General features: G+C 47.6%; 1 long non-coding RNA gene across 1 annotated transcript; it reads right to left on the reverse strand.

The window, feature by feature from the left end:
- Positions 1–19,446: 19,446 nt before the first annotated feature.
- On the reverse strand, positions 19,447–20,612 carry LOC121670170. Its single transcript, XR_006018054.1, has 2 exons — positions 20,275–20,612; positions 19,447–19,743 (listed from the first exon to the last, which is right to left on the reverse strand). It is a non-coding gene; the product is annotated as an uncharacterized LOC121670170 (long non-coding RNA).
- Between the last annotated feature and the right edge of the window lie 28 nt (positions 20,613–20,640).

The raw sequence follows: 20,640 nt of genomic DNA on the forward strand, positions 1-20,640 counted from the left end.
AATGATTGCTACAATTTTTTTGGTTTTTTTAAAGTTATTTACCAATTTTCTTTCCCGTGGAGCTGAAAATAATAGCAAAATCAATCTAAACTACCTAACACTAAGAAAACAAATAGATTATCCAGATGACCAAATTAAGCTGCTCACAGAACTCATGGTGGTTCTACTCAGTTGCAGCTGTGGGACTCCAAAATAATTATTGCCAGCAGCCAAATGTGTGATGGGCTGGGTCTTTGGGGTAATTGGCGGAGGGGGCTTCAGGTTGGGTTTTCAGTGAGGGTTGTGGGAAGGGAAGTACAAACACCCCACAGAGTGGAACACATGAAGGTAACTGCTGGTATCCCATAGGTTTAATAACATTTGGTATTGGCTTTTTTTACTGCTCAAAAGAAGCACATAGATAATAGCAGTGCTGAGAATCTGCATTTCACCTTGGGAAGAAGCAAAGCAAATTCAGTTCGTGAGTAAGGTTGTCTGGCAGCAATGTGGCGAGCCTCTTTTCTCTGGCTGTGTGGGGCAGTGGGGAACCTACAGAAACCTAGAAAAAAACCCAGCATCTTTTAGGAAGGAAAACAAAGGAAAGGTGAGAAAAAGAATCAGAGTTGGAGGTTTTTTTTGGGGGGGGGAATGTTTTTGTTGTTTGGGTTTTTTTTGCTGGCTGTGTCCCTGGTTCTACCCATGGCACAGTCAGGGTGCTGATAGGATTTTCCTACATATTTCTGCTTTTAATGAGGTATTTCTAGTTTATGGTGTTAAAGACCCAGCTGAGATGCAACAGCAGATTGCATGCAGCATGGTGGGTGGTGGATTAGCAGGAGAGAGGATTCTAATCCCAGAAAAAACGTTTTCTTTCTTTGGAGAGTGACATATCTGGCATAGCTGCGGTATTGGACTGTCACCTCTGAAGGAAGGCTCCTGGAAAGGAAGAAGCAAAGGTAAAGAGAAGGGAGGAGAGAGGCAGAGCAAATGTTCTGAGCAGAGAGCTGCAGACAGAGCAAGGACCAAGGGGACAGTCCCCAGGGGACCATTTGTGCCTGTGCTGAGCCTGGGGAGAGGAGTTCTGTAGATGTCAACAGACAAAAGGGTTTGGAGCATGGGCTGTGTTTTCCTACCCAAAACGCAGCAGCAACCAGCATTTCTACTTCCATTTGCTCAGGGCTTTTTTGGGGTTGGTTTTTTTTTTGAGTTGGTTTTTTTTGCTTTTTGCTTTATCTTTACAAATACTCACATGACTTCTCGGTGAGGTTATACCTCCCCTGGTCTGTGTGCTCAGTGCAGGCTCAGACCCGAGTCCCCGTTCCCAGCGAGTTCTGGTTGCCCATCTCTGCTGTATGGCAGCAGCTTCACCCTGGGAGCACTTTGCCAGATGTGCAGGCACAGCCTCCTGGTTGGATGGCCGGTCCAGATGTTGGCTGCCTTTGCACTGCTTGTGATTCAGCTGGCTGAAACTCCACCTCATGCTGGCGAATGCTCATTTTTTGTGAGCAGTTTGAGGCCTCCTGTCAGCCTTAACCCAGCCATGGGGGTCCTTCAAGTTGGCAAAACAGCTGGGGTTGAAGGTGGGAATAGCTGCTGGTCCCATTCCACATCTGGGATCACTGGAGGACACTGACACCACAGAGGATTGTAGTAAAAGTAGGAGGTTGAAGCTTGTCTTCAAGGAAAAATTACAGGGAATGCTGCATAAACTGATTCATGGAGGCTTTATTTGCTCACCAACAATTACTCCTAAGCTTATACAACTTTCTCCTCCAGTGAAAACTAAAACACAGCTCTCCTTTCCCTGTGGCACTGTCTAAATCTGATGTGGTCCCACCTGTGCTTAATTTGGCTTTTTATTACCCATGCCCTTTTTTAAAAAGAAAGAAAGAAATACCTAAATTTAGTAACATCAGGGATTTCCTTGCCTAAAGACACAGCCTGAGGAACTGATGCAAATTTGCTGATTAACTTCAGCTGAGGGAAGGAAAGAAAAAGTTGAAAGGTTTCCCTTGGAAAGCAGCAGATGTGAAGACCTGGACACTTCAGTGTGAAGTGGCTTTTTGATTTTTAAATTGGCTTTTTTTTTTCTTTTTAAGTTGATAAGAAACTCAGAGAAAAATTGAGTTATCAGGTAGGAATACTACCCTGAGTGAGTGCTGATACTGCGAACTACTCGTCCTGATCATGGGAAGCTGCCCAGCTTTCTCCCTTTGAGATGGATGCAGGTGTCTCCTGCTTTTAATTTTTACAGACTCCCCAGTGCAGAGGAAACTGCTTTTGGAAATCATCTGCCTTGTGACAACGAGGCTCCTGTAGTTTGAGGCTGGGTTTAGTGTTATTCTGTGTAATTAAGTGGAGCAAGAGGGGCTTCTGCAACCGGTGATGCTCCCTCAAATGTGGAGTACGCTTAAAACAGGATTAGCCAACAAGCTGATTTAGGGGATGGAGTTAGACAATGCAATCCTCCCAAATCTGGCTTTGCATATGGAAAAGGAGCTTGAGGAAGGTCTGCTGAGGGCAGACCTGCTGCCTGGCTGGCAACACCATCCCTCCCCCGCTGTCCCAGGCTCACCTGGAGGAAAAGGATGGGGGTTGGCTGGGGAGGTGTTCTGTGATCCTGTGGTACAAGGAAAAAGTGTGTTTATCCACAGCTCAGATTGTAATTCCAGGAGGCTAGAAGGGAGCAGCACTTGGAAATTAAAATGAGATTTAAAGGAGTAATTAAGGGTTCTGCCACTGAACAACACCGATGAACTGGCTGGGAATAAATCAGATTTCACTTGAAGGAAGTGACCTGGAAATAGATTATTGCCTGTCCCTTAGCCAAACTTCCTCACCATGGGGTGTTATTGAATATGGAGCGTGAGGTCACCCTGGATGGAGCTGGAGAGGGCTCAGCTGGGGAGTGAAACCTCCTGGGCAGAGGCTTGGAAGCCTCTAAGCCTTTTGTTCCAGACCATGGAAATCTCAGCTCCGAGTAGACCAGCCCTCATTGGTACAATTTTGCCTCTTGAAAATGCACACAAAATCTTTTATTAAAAACCCTGCAGATGAGTTAACAGCTGGGAGAAGCTGGAATATGATTAATGTCTCGTGAATTAGCCCTGGAGGTACTTTATGGAAATAAGATTTACAGCACTATTACATGCAGTCCTGAATGTGCTTTACATTTTTAAATGAGGGGAATGAATGTTTCTCTCTGCTCTGCTCCCTCCTCCCTCGGGCCCTTGCAGAGGTACAGGAAGAGGATCCCAGCAGATCTGGGATGGGAGGGTTTGGTGCTTGGGGAGGTATTGGACTGTGCAGTTAATTGAATGATCTTACTGGCCCCAGTGCTGTATCAAGCAAGGAACCAAAATATGTCCTGACACGTAGGATGCAATTACAAGTCATTAACAGAGCAATTAGGGATGCCAGGATGGAAAGAAGGGGTCTGTCAAGCTGTTTTGTCCATCCTCTCTGCCAAAGCATCATTGCTCCTGACAGCCCATGCTTGGGTGTTTCTGGAGTAATTTAGCTCCTGAAACCTTTGGAGCTCTGTGGTGCTTTGAGAAGTCCCATTTATTCCAGTATTTTAAATGTTCTAGTTAAAATTCTCCTTCTGGACCACACAGGCCTTGCTGCAGGGAGATGGCAATCCCTGTGGAGTGGAAGGAGGTGAAGGCCCTGCCTGGGCATGTGAGGGGATGCTCTGTGGACAGGAAAGGGGACTGTCCCCTCCTGGGAGCCCTCTGCAGCTGGCACCAGGTTACCCTGGCTTTGCCTCATGGCAAGAAATGCTATTAATGACCCTGTTTGGCCATGGAAAAACTCTGCCAATCCTTATGCTTGTCACAGAGGTCTTTTCCAATCACAGCAATTCCTTAATCAACCGAGCACCGCCACAATGTTCCCCTCTAAACCACCTCCTCAAGTGCCTCAGCCACACCTTTTTTGAACACTCTCAGGGATGGTGACTCCACCACTTCCCTGAGCAGCCTGTTCTGATGTTTGACGACCCTTTCCTTGGAGAAATCTTTCCTGAGATCTCATCTAAATATCACCTTGCATCTGAAGGGAAGCTGAGCTCCTGGAGCTGGGTGACCACCTCGTACAACACAGACCACGGGTTCCCTCTCCTAGAGAGAGCAGGGAAGGTGAGAAGTGGGCAGCTGAGTGTCTCAGCCTGGTGGTCCTACTGAAGGAAGGCCAAAAGGAATGTGAAGGAAAGAGAAATCCCAGGAATGGGTGGAAAAGGGAGGAAAAATCCCAGGAATGGACAGATAAGCAATGAACTCCACATTCCCATCACCAGAAGCGACCACAGGAGATGAGGCCAAACTAATTCATGTAACTCAGGGTAATTAACCTGGTGGAAAGATGATCTTTGGGGGAAGGTGACGAAGCAGGTGCATCCACTTGGTTGTCTCTACTAAAGTACTGGTTTTAGTGGGGGCTAGATGATGAAAGAAGAGCTCTGAACGGGCTTTGAGCTCATGCTGGTTTTTTTTCCCCAAATCCACTGGTTTTCCATGAGTACCTGGTGTTTTTAAAAGCTCTGTTTAGGAGGAGACTGTTTTGCTAGAACAACCTTGCCATCCATAGGCATCCCTAGGCTTAGCAGTGAGCTGTTCTGCTGAAACCTCTGTCCCAGGCTATCTCAGGTAATCTTGGACGCCAAAATGATGCCAATCAGACCTGCCTCGATGCCTGACACGATGTCTGCTCCAGACAAGCTGAACGCTACAATTATCCACTGATTTACTGCATATTTTTCAGAAGATTTTAGCAATCTGAGATAAACTGGGATCAGAAAGTGAGGGTGGCTTATCTGCCCTTCACCCTAAATGCAGTGATGGAGTGGGATATCTGATCCACAGGCAGGCTTGTAAGGGACTACTGTGACACAAAGCTTTTCTCTGACACATCCAGGAAAAAACTTGCTTTTCTCTCCGAGCTGCGCTCCGGGAAGCCCAGCTCCATTGGGAGCGGAGTGCAGAGCACGGATTGCTCCTGGGAAGGTGGATGCCTGCAAGAACGTGGGGCAGGGACTCCCTAAAGCTCCTGGGTGGCTCGTGGCCAGGGACTGTACCTGGGGCTGGCTCTGCCCTGTGCCCACAGCAGCATCAGGTGCCACTGCGAAATGAGCTCCTCTGGCACGGCTGAAGAGCCCAGCTGCTGCTGGGTGCTGTGGTCGCTTCGTGTCGTTCTGCTGGGCTTTCAAGGGACCAGTGCCTCCCTTCTGGCCTCGCTGGCTGTGGTGTGGAGCTGGGAAACTCCTGCGGCTACGCTTGGCAGCGATGCTCAAGCCAAGCATCTCTTGACTCTTGGTTTGGTTTTTATTCCCATCTAGCGGCAGGCCTTGGGAACGGAACGTTTAAATCAGAATGAGCGCTGCCCCAAAGGTCGCGTGATGTAATCTCATGGCCCCTTGCTCTCCCTTTAATGTATTGCCCTCACCAGTTCTGTCTTTCAGTCGGGATTATATTTCAGGTTAATTGGTGCCTTCCCACAAGCCCTGAATCCCCGTGTGAAAAATATTCTTGTTTTGCAGCCTGTGTCTACCTCAGTGCTTCATTCTCCTGCAAAGTGTAGCTTTAGGGCACCAAAATCCTGGCAGTGACAGGAGTTGCACAGGAATGTTCCTTCTGTGTCCTTACTGAAGGCTGTGTACTGGTTTGAGTGAAAAGCACTGAATCTGCAATTAGGAAAGCCAATAGTGCAGTGTAACAGATAAGCACCTGCACTGAACTTTGTTTTTAACTTGATTGCCAATCTGGGTAGATAGCTAAGCATCTCTGAGGTGCAAGTCTTCTCTGTCTATTTTCCTAAGACAAGCTAAACCCCAAAAGAAACTGTTTTGGATTAAAATAGTGCTGTCCTCAAATACCAGATGCCTTTGGACAGATCACCTGCAGGCTTGCTATGCTGTCACTAACATGAAGTTCATAAATCTTTAATCTGAAATTGAAATCTTCCAAGAATCCCTATCTGAAACGACATGAAAGCCACCAGGCAGAGACCTGAACTTCTACCACAGAGATAAATAATCCTAGAGTTGTACTTTTATAAACTCTGCATGATCTTCTGTATGTCACTGCTGTTCTCTTGGAGAAATTATTCTAGGCAGAAGGGCTGTGTTCCTGCTGCTTGTCCTAAAGTAATGGAAAAGGGTGGTTATGACAGTATTCTCAAATAATTATAAACCCATTATTTCATGCTTTGGGATCAAAGACTGGGGATCTTTTTCTCATGATTATGTAAATACTGTTTGGTGGGTCCTGGTTTATGTGCAAAGGACCTTCTGGGGCTGAACACTCTTCTCCTGTGGCTGACTCAGTTGTCCACCAAAAAAAGTTCTGATTGGTGCAACGCAGTTTTTATCTGGTAGATGGTTTTGTTGACGGTTAATTCCTTCATAACAAGTAGATGCAAGCAACTGTGCAATAGGTGGCTGGTCCATGATGCTACTCTTACAAAAGGCTCCCAGGTAAAGGAGACAGAGATGCCTTGGCAAGCCCGATGAGTAAAAAAAATAGGAAGAAACAAAAAAAAGAGGAGGAGGAGGGAATAAGATCAGATGCGGTCTTGCTGCTAAAGATGCAGTGGCAGAATGGTAAATCTGAGATACAACACCAGAAATACAAAATTACGAAGATTCCAACTCAAGCAGAAAAAAAGGAACTGGAAATTATCTCGGCTGTTGACAAACTGTTTTTAAAAGAAAATAAAATCCTCTCTTAGATACCAGCCCCTTCTGCCTGTGACCTTTGCTGTTCCATGTGCTGCAGCACAGCTCTGTTGCTCCGTGCTGAAGGGATGTGTGTGCCACGTGCAGGAGTTTTCCCATGGGCTGCATCAAGGTTTGCTCCTTGGCTCCGTTTTCCCCGTGTTTCTGTCACGCTCCACTTGGCTCAGGGTTGCCAGGGTGTAATGAATGATCTGGGATTGCATAACTCGGGTTTCAGAAAAGGGAAGGAGATGAATGAAGTGTGGCTGAGGCTGGAGTGGAGCAGGGGGGGTGGCAGAGTCCCAGCACATCTGTTCAAGGAGAGGAATTCAGTGAAGGAAATGGACGAAGCCTTCTGTCCTGCATCATTTGAGATTTATAGGGCAGACTGTGCTCTCCAAAGAAGCAGTCTCCCTGCTTCCCAAAACTCACCATTTAATTGTTTCTTTCTGAGTATTTAGGCACGGCTGCCATCTCTGAACTGGGGAAAGAGGAGGAAGTGAATGGAAATCTGAAAAATAAGGTGCTTCACTGTCGGTTTGGAGGGGAGAAGGTTTTTCCTGTTTCATTCCTCCCCTCAAGGTTTGGTCTTTCTCTTTCCCAGGATCTGACCCTGCAAAGCAAGGTTTTATCAACTGCCAGAGCAATGGGTGAGCCCTGGGTGTGCTCGTGAACTCCTCAAGGACTGGATGCACGTGAGTCCTCATTGCCCATTCCTGCTTTGTGGCAAACAACCAGGAACGAAGAGCAGCAAATGCTTCTGGTTTAAATGTCCATTTCTAGCAGCTTTTAGCTACATTCCTGTTGCTGTTTGGACTCTGTGATGTTTCTGATTCTCTGGCTGTGGCAGAGATGTTTAGAGCTGAGGTGGGGTTTGGTCTGCCTGGGATGAGCAATTGCCCTGCCAAATGGCACAACTTCAGAAGGTCCCAGAGGGTTTTAGGAGTGAGGAGGGAGAAGTCTGCATTCTCCTTGCTGGGTCCCCAGCAGTTTTCAGCTTGTGCTGGATGTCCCAGTTGCTGGGGAGCTGCAGGCACCCACACGTGGGCAGGCTCCAGTTCCTTGTTTCACTTCTGATGTGTGTTCAGATGCCTCCGCATAAAATTTTCACCCAAAGCTGCCTTGTGGAAGATAATTCCTTCAGTCACTGCAGGGAGAGATGAACTGAGCTCTGGAAGTTGAGCACAAGTCCCTCTGTCTGTCCCCCCCCCCTTCTCAGCCTTTGACTTTTTTAGGTCAAACAACGCCTTTTATCTGCTTGGTGCCTTAAGTCTTTCATGATGATAGATACAAAATATGCTGAAAAAGCTTTCCTGCATTACAATAAGGTATTGCACATTTTCATCCCATTTTCATGCCTCTCATCCTGCCATAAGGTTAAGGCAACAAATACCCTGTAGGAGATTCTGGCTCTCTCCTAATGATCTTTAACTCCTTGAAATGATTTTGTGAACCTTAGCCTACATTAACTGCCAGCCTCTATTTATGGCTCAGCAACCACGAGCAAGTTATAGCTGATAGATGAGGCAAAGGCTAAAAAGGGAAGTTTTCTGACATCACAACAGATTTTAAAAAAGTCCTGTGCAGCTATTCTGGGAACTCAGCTGCCAGGTTGGCACTACACAGGGTGTCACTGTGGCTCGAAAAGCAGTCGTAATAGCACATGGAGGATTCAGACAAGCAGGTTTCTGTTCTGTCTCTGCTTTTCCTGCAATGAAACACACCTGAAAATTGGAAAGAAGCAAAATCCAGCCAAATGTCTGTGAATAGGGAGGTCATTCCTAGCAGGCTTTGCAGTTTTCCAGTGACATACCCACCACAGCTTAAGGCAAAATCTCCATCATGGAATCACTCAGGCTGGAAAAGATTTCTGACATCATCAATTCCAGCCATCAACTCAGCACCACCACCACGTCCTCAAGTGCCCCATCCACACAGGTTTTGAGCGTTTCCAGGGATGGGCACTTCACCATTTCCCTGGGCAGCCTGTGCCAGTGCTTGACAACCCTTTCCATGCAGAAATTCTTCCTGATCTCCACACCTGATGCACATCCTGGCCTTGCAGGGCAGTGCTGGTTGATGGTAGTGATGCCCAAAGAATCATGACAAAACTGTGGCCACCTCTTTTTTGGTTCCTTTGGCAGCAGGACTGGACAAATGGGTCACGTGGAGGCTGTCCTGTGTCTCTGGGCTGGTTCTAGAGATGTGGGTTTGGCACAGAGGGTCTCACCTCATGCACACCTGAGTGGAAAATGCCACTCTGGCACCACCAGTGACCAATGACCAGTGGCAGCTGGCAGTGACAGATCATGATGTGGTGAGCAAAGAAAAAAAATGCAGAATTGGCTTTTAAAAATCACACGTGAAAAATGATCATCGAGCTCCTCTTTCAACAGCTTGAATGCTGCAAACATGGTGATGAGAAAAACATCTCCCTGCTGCCCGGTGCTGAGCAGAAATGAGGCATTTCAGGGCTTGCAAGAGCTTCAGATGCTTACAGTTTGCTGGTTATCCTAATGTTTTGCCTTGCCTGACCTATCTCCTCGGGGCAGCAATAAAAATAACCAGCTCCAGTCCACTACTTGGCTGCTAATTGTCCACTTGTAGATCTTAGTCCCAGCTGGGCCTGCTCCTGCCCAAAGGCAGTTGTGTTCAGTAAAGTGGCTGTTCCCATTTGCAGCAGCTTCACAATAGGAGCAGGTGGCTGCCATTTTCCATGCAAGAAAGCTCTTTGGAGAAAAGGAAAAGGGGCAAATGAGGAGAGGAAAAGAAAGAAAGAAAAAAAAAATCCAAACAAAAACAAACAATACAAAAGCATTAGAGAGAGGAAACCCTCTGCACCGCTCTGGTTAAAATGGCTAGAGACCAGGAGTGTACAGAAATTAAAAAAGAAGCCGTATTTCAGGGCAAGGAGGGAGAAGGGAAATGCTGCTCCTGTCGTTTCTCTGCATCCAGGGCTGCTCTCCCTGTTTTCCATCTCGATCAGTATGCAACACCCAAGTGTTTCCCACTGAAGATGCAGCCTGCTCTACAGCTAATTTTAGCCTCCTGATTATGACTTCCTTCAGTGAGTTACCTTGCCTTGACAGCTTACAAGTAGTATGTATTTTCCCTGGGGTGCTGCAGACCAGAGGTGGAAACCTGCAGCGAAGCACAAAGAGAGGAAATGGCAAGAAATCACTTCAGGGCTGCGAGCTTCAGAGCTCTCCTCCCCGGAACAGGTGAAAAAGGAAACTTCTGAAGTGCCTGTCGCACTTTCTCGCCGCTAACAGGCGTCACCTGGAACGGGGACAGCGCAGAGCCTGTCTCAGGGAAGAAACAATAGAGGAGAAGTGCCACAGAAGCTGCTTGTTCAACAGCACTGTTTAGCAGAAGTCAGGTTTTTTTTGTATCAAAGGGAATTCTGCTATTTTTGAATTGTTTATTCATGCAGGAAGGTTGACAATGAAGCCTTTGTAAATTTTTTTGCCTTGTGACAACTTGGGAGGGAACCTAGCAGTCTCTCAGAAGGCTTTATGTTATTGTAGCCAATTCCAGTGTCTGTTCTGCTGCACTCTTCAGCATCTACTCCAAAACCTCAGCTCTCTGCCCACAGCACGTACACACAACATGAGCAGAGTGCTGGGCACTCACCGCTGACATCTTTCCCACTGCAAGCACCTGGAGCCACCAAATAAAAGTGATAGGAGCAGTTTGGAGGCGAGGAAAAGTTGTGGTTGTTCACTCAGCTGAACTGGAGATCTTCCTGCAAAGGGACATCGTGGGGAGCAAAGGTTTACATGGGATCCAGGGGGTAATGGCCAGTTTGTGAAAGACATCCCTGTAGGGCTGCTAAAGACAGAGGAATTGCATCTGCTCACAGTCCCAGGAGCTGGAAGGGTTTTGAGGCGTGTACTAGTTTGAAAACAAACCAGTGGGAGGCACCAAGTCAGAATAACAGTTTAATGGAAATTAAAGAAAAGGAAAAGAAAAAGTAAAAGAAAACACTGTCAAACTGACAGAGTCAAGGTACAACCTGACACCCCGTTAGGCAGGGTGGTGGTAGCAGAATGGTAGAATGTTGCTGCAGTCCTCTGAAGCAGTGATCCTGTAGTAAAACAGTCTGCTCTTCCTCAGAAAGTCCAGTGGTGGCTGTGCAGCTCCTGTCCTCTGGAAATCCAGTGGGAAGGGTTGTCTCTGATGGTCAGAGTCCCAGATTATATCCACGATGGGATGCTTGGTTCCTCCCTCTGGGTGGAGCATCTCACAATGGGGTAACGAGTCATGAGGCCAAGTGTTGATTAGGCTCATTAACAGAAGATAGTCTGGAGGGAGTTATCTGGGAGTCATGTGGCAGGACAATGATGGGCAATTAACAGAAAGATAGTCTGAGGGGAGGAGGCAAGGAAACACTGCCCCAGCTGGTTTCAACGGCTCCTGAGGATGGTAATAGAATACACTGCAACCCAGGACAAGGTGTTAGAGAGAATCAGTATCTCACAGCCCTGTCTTGCTCTTTACCTTCTTTCCCTTTGCTTTCAGCTTCTGTTAGAGGTGACACAGGAACTGGTGGACAGGCATGCGACTCATCATCTCTCAAACTCAATTTTATGCCCTCTTACATTTTTTTTATCCTATACAAGCTTTTTTTAAACTGTAAAAACGATTTCTATTTAGAAAACAAAAGGCAAATTCTTGTAAAATTCTTAAACTGTATGTTAGAGCATTAGTAACTGTTTTTCATTATCTTTTAGGGAAAAATGTCAGGTTTGCATGTTGATATTGTTCTGTATTTGCACAAGATGTTCTGCCCTCAGGCATACATCATTTTTGAAGCACAGTCATCTTGAGCTCATGAATTTCCCAGAACAATGTTTAAAAATGTGAAAAACTGTCCTGGATGCAGGTAAAGCTTTAATGAATTGTAAGAGCTTGTTGTTCTGATGTCCAGGTCATCTCATTCCAAAATAAGTCCAAGAAGGGAATTTTTCAGAGGGGTCTGGGCTGGGAGGCTCAGTGCTCAGGCTGTCATAGGAGGGATTTTTCTTTTCAGTTATGACTATCTTGTGACTCTTGTAGCCTGAGGCTGTAGAGGCTTCCCTATCCTCAAAGGGCTGAATCTGTGGCTGATCTTTGGAGGTTCTTGCTGTGGGTTTCATAGCTGGAAAAGGTGTTCCAGCTTTTTCATTGTCTCTGGACAGAGGTGCTCGACACCACAGAGAGCTGCAGCCTGCTCCTTGTTGCTGAGGAAGAATTGGGTGAACATTGAGGGCTACAGTTCCAAACTTGGATGTGCACTGAGCAAATGAGGGTTTCTCTGCAAACTCCCCGGTGATTCCATCTTTATGGAGAGGTTTGCTTTGCCAGGAGTCCAAAAATTCCTGGAGAAGTCAGAAACTGGCTGGAGACCACATGAAGCAGTGGGAAAAGAGGTTGGAAACCAAGCTCTGAGGTCTGAGAGCTCTCTAAATCACAGATGAGTTTGTAACTGTTCGTGCAGATTCATCTGGAGATATCCAGGCAGTAAGTTCCTCCTTTACTGGTTTTACTTGGGATGAGGAAAGGATGGATTTTACTTTGCTTGGATCCAGTGATGGTTGCAGGGATGAGCTTGTGCCTGGCCTCGGGTCATGCTTTGATAAAGATCCTCTTCACTTCTAGGACTGTGAGAGCTGGAGAACAGTGTTCCTGAATAGCCTGGTGAGACCCAGCAGCACCTCTGCCATTCTGCCCATACCCAGTTGCTGTTTGCTTACACGGTAGGAGAAGAAGTGTTTCCTTGGTTTATTAGGTTTTTCTCCCTTTTTTCATTTTTTCTCTCCCAGCTCAGATCTGCTGAAGGCAGTGACAAGTTTCCATCCTTCAAAAAATGCAGTATCACTTGGAAACAATGAGACTTGGGGATCAACGGTGTTTGTATTAATATTTGCCTGGCAGATTAGCTCTGAGGAGATGATAATTCACAAGCTCTTTGTTCACCGTGGTTCAGTGCCCGTGGATTCTCTCTCTGGAAGTGTCTTGCTGCAGCATTTCTGTCTTTTGAGGTCAGTGCAATGAGCTGCGTGGGTGTTTTTAGACATGAATCACATGCAAAGGCTGATTCTCTTTTTCTTTTCTGCTTTTTTTTCCCCCCTGACATACTAGGCAGCTTAAAAAAAATAAAAAAGGTAAAAGGAAAAAAAAAAAACCTGTCTTCCAAATTCCCAGACTTCTTTTTCAGCTGAAAAACAACATGCAATTTAAAACCCATTAATTGTTCTCTCTCATCCACTGTGGGTCCGTGCATCATGATTGTAGAGTGTTTTCTGCGGACATGTCCTGCAGGGCAGGTGGGAACCCTGTGGAGCCCTGTTTTTGTGGCACTGCAGGTGTTGCTCAGCCTCCCCAGGTCTGTGGTCAGCAGAGTGAGGTGCTCCTAAAGCCAGGTTTGGGCAGGAGCAGCAAGGAAGAGGAGATGGGGAAAATCTTAGCAAGAGGGAAAGATCAGCAGCAAAGGACACGTGGAAATGGTTTGTTGAGGTTTTCAGACACGCTTGGCTTGTACTTTTGGCACTGAGCTGAGTAAGTCCAGACCAAAGCTGAGCTTTGGTTCTCCATTCCACTTGAATCTACATCCTCTGGTGGGAGGGGAATTGTTTGGAATTGCAGTGCCCTGAGGAACATCCCGCTGCTTTTTGTTCCTCTCTGCTCCCCTGCCCGGGTGCCTCACCAATGCTGCTGAGGCTCAGTAACATTTTCTGTTGGAGCACTGGTCCCCCCTAGGCCCCCAGAAGGAGCTTGGGAGTTTCTGGAAGGGTTTTCTTTGGTCCTGGGTGTTTTGTGATACAAACCACCGCTGAGTAACTGTTCAGGAAGCAGGGGAGAGCTGCACACGCTTCTGTGTTTGACTTTGGAGCAGATGCCCTCCTGGGATGTGGCTTTGGGGACAGTGCTGCTGAGCGTGCCCTGAGGCAGCTGTGCTTCTGGGAAAGAGCAGGTTTGCTCTCCTATTTTTATCATCCTTTCTAAGGATGTGCTGTTTGATCTGGAGCCCAGTGTCTCTTCCCCATTGATGAGCTGTCAGTCCCAGGGCTGGGAGCGATGCTTGGATAAACTTCCACTGTCATATCAGCTGCTTTTACAGCTGATAACCTCGGGCTGCTTTCAAAATCCATGTCATAAAGTCTAATGCAGCAGCACAAGGCATCAGATGTGCTATTGCAGAGCAAGGACTTCTCTTGGCCGTGACAGAGGCAGGTACTCAGAAGCAAATCAGCCACGGAGGTCAGCAGAGCTGGGGTGGGAGGTGAGGGAATTTCATGGGTGTGTGTCTGCTTGGCTTCCCATTAGGCTCAGTGGGCATTTTGGGGACACAGGGCCATGCAGCAGGGAGGAAAGGTGACACTGAGACTCGACAGGATACAAAAGTCATCTGGAGTGGTTGTACCTTTGATGCCTTTTTCAACCTAGAAATGAAAAAACACATGCTTTCGAGACAATGTTAATATCAGAGGTAATATAAAAGTGGATCTTTATTGAAGGCCTCCAGGGGCAGGTATGGAAAAATGTCCCAAAAAGCCCACCCCCACGGGGGTGAATGGAGTTTTATAGGTTTTAGGGATTTAGCATAATTGACAAAAATCACCAATTAGGAGGACAAGTGGTGATGCAATTCCCAGGTCAAACCCCTTCTCTGGAGCCCCCCCCTTGGTACTGGCTGTACTTTGTTTATGAAAATGTGTCTCTATGAGCTGTTTTCAACCTTGGTAGCCAGGGAGAGCCAAGATGGGGTAGGGGCCCTTGGAATACGTTTTGTCTTTCTGCCTAGGGAAAAGGGCATGGAAAATTACTGGGAAAACTACCCACTGATGCAATAGGCTACAAATATACATGTAAAGAATACAGAGAACATAGAAAAAAAGGTAAAAACCGAAATGGTTCTTGCCCTCCCAAATGGGAGTGGGCTCAGTTCTCACAGAGCAGAGGAAGAGCCCTACTTGCTTTGGCCAAGCCTGTGGCACTGCCCTGTCCTACTCTGAGCAACTGAGTGACAAAGTGCTTTGTGGGGTGTTGTGGGGCAGTTGCTGGGGAGCCCAGAGCGGCCCTTGGCTCTGCTCTGTGTCCCTCAGCAAGCCACAGGAGGGGATTATCATGTCTCATTTCGAGTAACTGAATTCCTGAGCACTGTTGGGTGGGCAACAGCACTGATTTTTTTTTTGCCTCAGGGGCCTGAACTTCAGCATGGACATTTAAAGGTTCTCAGTTTAATTCAAGTCAACACAGCGTTTGGGATTTTACAATGACAACTCTAGGAATGGAAAACAAGGTGCTTGGAAAACAGCTCTCATCAGGTATCAAATTCTCATTTGAAAGGTGAGAGTCTTCAGGCAAATAACTTTTTTATTAGAGGAGCACTGCCAAGCATCATTGTGATACTAGATTTAGCTTTTAAGTGTTCTCTGAAATCTTCATTTGCTGAGTGCTCTGAGCCTTTTGTCTGCACCACAGTGATGCCATGAAGATTTTTGCCTTTTCTTTTATACCCCTGTTATACCTTTTTACAACTTCTGTACTCCTAGTGCTTTTTGCCTGCATTCTTGGACTCGTTTGTCAAGCTAAGCAACTCAACATTTTAGAAGCTTTGTAGCCGGGGATCAGTGTGCCCCAGAGCCCAAGGTCCTCTCCAGAACATATTCTGTAAACTAAGATAGAACCATCCAGGGGAAGGTTCCTTGGGGAGAGGGGCTCACTCGAGCCTCTCATTGGGGAATCTTTGATAGATCTGCTAATTAGTAACACCTATAATGTTATATCCCATGTTGGGGGAGGGGGACAGACATAGACTCGGTGGGGTGCATCTTGATGCATATGACCTGGACGTGTACACCTAAGGATCCTTAAAATAAATACCAAGGTAAAATCCCTTTTCCCCTTCTAACCGTGTATGACTCCTGATTTTAAGACCAGGAAAAGGCATCACAGTGGAGCAAGTGGTCCGTCAAGAGCTCCAGGATGTGTGGACTGAGGCCTGTGTGATGCTGGGCAGAGGCTCTGGAGCTGCAGTGCCCTTGGAGTGAAACGTTCAGCTGCTTTTAAGCTAAGTCCTGGTCTGCAACCTTTCTGTCCTTCACCTTCTGAAGCAGCTTTTAGTGCCTGGATGTGTAAATACTTAAACGTTGGGGCTTAAAAACTCACGGTTTGGAGTGTGGTTTGGAGCATTCCCTTTCTGTTTGAGGAGGGAGAGGTTGTCAGGGAAATGGACCTCTCCAGAAATATCCTAGAGGTGAGACGACAGGTGTGTGGAGGATGTGAATCTTCTTTATACCTTGCAGTTCTGTCTGCCAGGCGGGGGAATGAGCTTTCCCAGGCAGCTCTGCAGTGGCTGCTGAGCTCTCAGAGAGGCTCTGTGTCTGCACAGAGCATGCACTGAGGGTGGCAGAGGGTTGGGAATAAGGTGAAAGCCTCAAGGTGTGAAGGCACACACAGAATCATGGAATGTGCTGAGTTGGAGGGAACCCATCCAGCTCCTTGGGTCCAAGTCCTCATCCTGCACAGGACAGCCCAAGGAGCCACAGCCAGATGTGAATCACTGAACAGCTGTTGAGCTGTGCTGCTCCATGCCCTGCACAGCCCCCTCAGCAGGGCAGCTTTGTCAGAAAATAAAGCTTTGTGAGAAATAAACAAGTTAAACGGGCACATTCCTGAAACTGCGGGGGACAATGTCCTGAACGCCCTGTGTGCTGCACCTTGTGGGTTTAGGGTATAACCTGGGCTCAGAGCTGTACCCCACTGAGTACCAGCTGCCCTGGCATGCTGCATCACTGCTGAAGGAAAGGAGGTGGCACTGAGGTTTTTCACCGTTTCCCTTTTCTAACAGGAAAGTGTCAAGGTAGGGAAATGTGTGAAGAGGCAATTTCTGGACACTTTCTAACACAGAGAGAACTTCTTCAGCTGCCATTGAGCCACGAGGTATAAATACTTGCCTTTCTTAGGCTGCACCTCAGTTCTGACCACGGTGAAGTGTGTTGTGCCAACCAAAGAGACACCCTGGAGCTTTCTGTAGGGCTGCCCTGTACCTGGAGTGTAAATACATATTGCAGGGTGCAGAAAGGACCAAAACACTGCACCAAGCCAGGCTCTGGCCTTAGGGAGGGGTGGATGCCATCCATTTAAAGACTTCCCACGTTACTCAAACGATGCTGTCCTGGAGGAAGCTGGGTCTGGTGTTGTGAGCAATAAATGCCTGTGGATAGGCAAGAGACCTGGCACTGGGAGATCTGGCTCAAGGGTTGTGTTCTTCTGACTGCAGTTTTGCTCTGAGTTCCTCACAAGGGACCACCACGGGCAGTGCTGTGTCAATACAATAAAGAGAGAAAGAACTTTCAGCCTTGGTGAGAAGCACAAGGCCACCCCAGACAAGGGTGGTCAGAAGGTAGAGAAGTGCTGCTTTTCACTCAGGTCCTCCTTGGGAAGATCCCACTGCTCAGAGGTACATTCATCTCCCAGCTGCATCACCCCTCTCCTTTCAGTGCATCACAGCTGGGAAAGGAAATGTTCTCCCACCTTTTCCTTCCCTTCCTCCCTCTTTACAGATGGTCTTCTTGTACCACCTTGCTCTCTCCTTCTTTTCACAAAAGTGATGAAAGTGTAACTTCAGCTCCTTACAGAAATCTGTTTTATTTGCAAGACCATAAATCAGTCAAAAATTAATGAGTTGTACTGCTTTAATGTAAATAAATATTGAAAATTTAAGGCTCTATTCTTTCTGTTCCTTTGTAGGACTGAGAGGGCTTGCAGAACTTGTATTTATTTACAGTATCTCTGGATAGCACGATTTAACCTACTTGGGTGCATTCTTAGACAGATTTCATCCATTTACACCCCATCACATGCCCAAGGGTTTGTTCCCTGTGCTTTCACACATGTTGCTGTTCACACTGCAGTCATTCCCACCCTAATATTGCTGGAAAGAACCAGAAGATTGGGAACAGCTTCTGCCTTTTTGCTCTGCATCTCCCAGTCACTTTACTTGATCTCAGTAACAATCCCCAGGGGGACTCAGCTTCGCCAGGAAGGGCACAGCTGAGCCATGGAATGGTTTGCGTTGGAACAGACCTTAAAGATGATCAAGTCCCACCCTCTGCCATGGGCAGGGACACCTTCCACCATCCCAGGCTGCTCCAAGCCCCATCCAGCCTGGCCTTGGACACTTCCAGGGATCCAGGGGCAGCCACAGCTTCTCTGGGCACCCTGTGCCAGGGCCTGCCCACCCTCACAGGGGAGAATTTCTTCCCAGTATCCAATCTAAACCTGCTTCTTTCAGTTTAAGGCTATTCCCCCTTGTCCTGTCACTCCAGCCTCTTGTCAAAAGTCCCTCCCCAGCTCTCTTGGAACCCCTTTAGGCACCAGAAGGCTGCAATAAGGTCATCCTAGAGCCTTCTTTCCTCCAGGCTGAACAACTCCAGCTCCCTCAGACTTTCCCCATAGGAGAGAGAGGTGCTCCCTCCATTCCCATCTTCACAGCCTCCTTTGGGTTTGCACCAGCAGGTCCATGTCCTCCTTTTGCTAAGGGCCCCAGAGCTGGACATCGATTGGGGTGGCTGAAAACAGCACCTGCTTTTCCCCACCAGCCCCCTGGGGCAGCCCCTGCCCAGCACCTGGAGGCTGTGTGTGCCCTGCACCCTGGATTCTGTGGGAACAAAGATCCCAAACTCCTCCACCCCAAGCTGAGGGGTCCTTTCCACCATTCCTCTGTGCTGGTGAGGAGTGGGAGCTGCCGGAGTCCTGTAAATCCCTTTTCCTGGTGGAGGGCTGAGGCAAGGGAGGAAGCTCGCAGCCAGTCCTCATTAGCAGACCTTAGGTTCATTAAGCTGTCACTGCTGAGGGAACCAACTCCTGCCCAGCACAGAGGAGACAGCCCAGCATCCCTCTGGCATCCACACGGTGGCAGAAGAACCAAGGATCACTGCACAGCTTCTAAAAACCTCCGCTGCGAGCTGGGAAGTCACCCGGCGCCTGCCTCTGGGTGTGCTGCCCCTTCCACGGGCAGTGCCCACCGGGAATTCAGCCCGGGCAAGGCACAGCTGAGGGGGCTGTTCCTGCCAGCAAAGAGTTCCAGCATTTCAAAACATGAGGCAGCTGTAAATTCAGCAGCACAGGGTCCTGAGGCGCCTGCCAGAACTGCGCCTGCTTTGTGCAGGCAGCGGGAGAGGTGATGTCCAGACGTCCCTTCCAACCTGAGTTACTCCTGGACAGGAGTAACCCATCCCAGGTCAGGCAGTTCTGCCCCAGCACCTCTGCACACTCTTCCCTTTGGCAACAGGGCCCCCAAACGAGCTGCTTTGGAACTAGAATTGTCATGAAGGTCTCAGAGTAACGTTCTCACCACACAGGAACGGCTTTGAACACCCCAGAGCTGTGCTCACAGCCTGCAGGGAAGGTGTTTTCACCCTTCACCAGCTCATGTTCTCTTGTAGGAGATTCCAGAAGCACTAAACCAGCTTCTGGTGATGTCTTTACAAGAGAAACGTCCACAGCAGGGCCCTAAGTGCCCAGAGGAACCAGCCAGACTTCCAGCTGTCAGGACATGGAAAAACAATCCACAGAGCCCAGTATCAGGTGGGAGAAACCCAAAGGAGTGCGAGAGAGTACAACCCCGTGTGAGGGACCTGACCAGGGGAAGCCCTTTTTTAGGACAAGGTGCTTTAAGGCTGAAGATTCCCTCCCAAAAGATGCGTGAGCTAATTCAGCTACTACCAAACCCAAACTCAAAACCTACAAGCGCTTTCACACTCCAGGAAATTCCAGAGCAGTTTATTTTCCCTACTCTTCTGCAGCTGGCTCCTGGCTGGGACAGGGGTCTTGCTGCCTTGCCAGGGCATTATGTCAGCTCTAGAAATTAGGGTGGGCCACAACTGCTTCAATTTCTTAGGTGAAAATAAAAGGTAAAATAAAGCAGGTACACCAATGCAAACGCTCCCTGACGTGGCACTGTGATTAAAGGTGTGGAGCCAAATACTCTTTATCCTGTGCATCCTCTCTGGTTTGGTTTGTTTGCTTTTTATGAAATCTCTTCTTCTTCCCAGTTCTCTGAGCTGTGGAAAAGAGTGAAGGGGTGTCAGCATTTCTATTAAAACTGCGTCATGTCAGCCTGGTCTGTAGTGAGGTTTGCTAGCATGCAGCAGCTGTAAATGAGTTTGGTTTAGCTCCTCATTTTCAGGCTGCAGCAAAGGGATGGGATAACCCAGGGGAACTGGGATAGGACCCATTAGTGCCCTCAGGGCTCTGACAGTCATTGATTGCAAGAGGGAGGGTCTTAACTCACAGACAGATCATTTTAAATGATTTTTTTTCCCTATTCACCATTTTAAAAGAATTAATACCCTCAATTGCTATAAATTAAGATTTTCTTCTGATTAACGGTGGTGATAAGCTGCTGGTATGATCCACTAAAGGCTAAGGTTACAAAATATCATTTTGATACACATTTTAGAATTATGGAACTGGAACACAGTTTTGAATTTTGTCAGTGTTATAGACTTCTGAAAGCATGCTGCTTCTCAGAAGTTAAAATATAAAGTAAAACTTGCTCTAAGTTTGAAAAATCAAATCAAGAGAGGACTCACATGCAATGAATTCCTTTTCCTACACAAACTGTAGCAATCCAGTCAGTGCTTCTCCTCCTGTAGCACCCTGACCATCAGTGGCAGCTGAGGAGAGCATTACCTGAGCTCTAGCCTGGAAAAATCTGGACAAGGAGGTGAATTAAAATGTTACAGGTGGTTGCTGCCTGTTCCTAAAGCATCGTGCTCAATGTGAAACCCACTCCCAAAGCACCCTTCTTGGTGTGGAACCTGCTCCCAAACACCCAGCTCGCCGTGGAACCTGCCCCTAAAACACCCAGCTCGGTGCGTACCTGCTCCCAAAGCATCCTGCCCGCTGTGTACCTGCCCCTAAAGCACCCAGCTCGCCGTGGAACCTGCCCCTAAAGC

The sequence above is a fragment of the Corvus kubaryi genome, unplaced genomic scaffold, assembly GCF_017639235.1.
Source record: "Corvus kubaryi isolate FWS band 111438036 unplaced genomic scaffold, C.kubaryi_AGA036_p1.0 37395, whole genome shotgun sequence".
Taxonomy (NCBI): domain Eukaryota; kingdom Metazoa; phylum Chordata; class Aves; order Passeriformes; family Corvidae; genus Corvus; species Corvus kubaryi.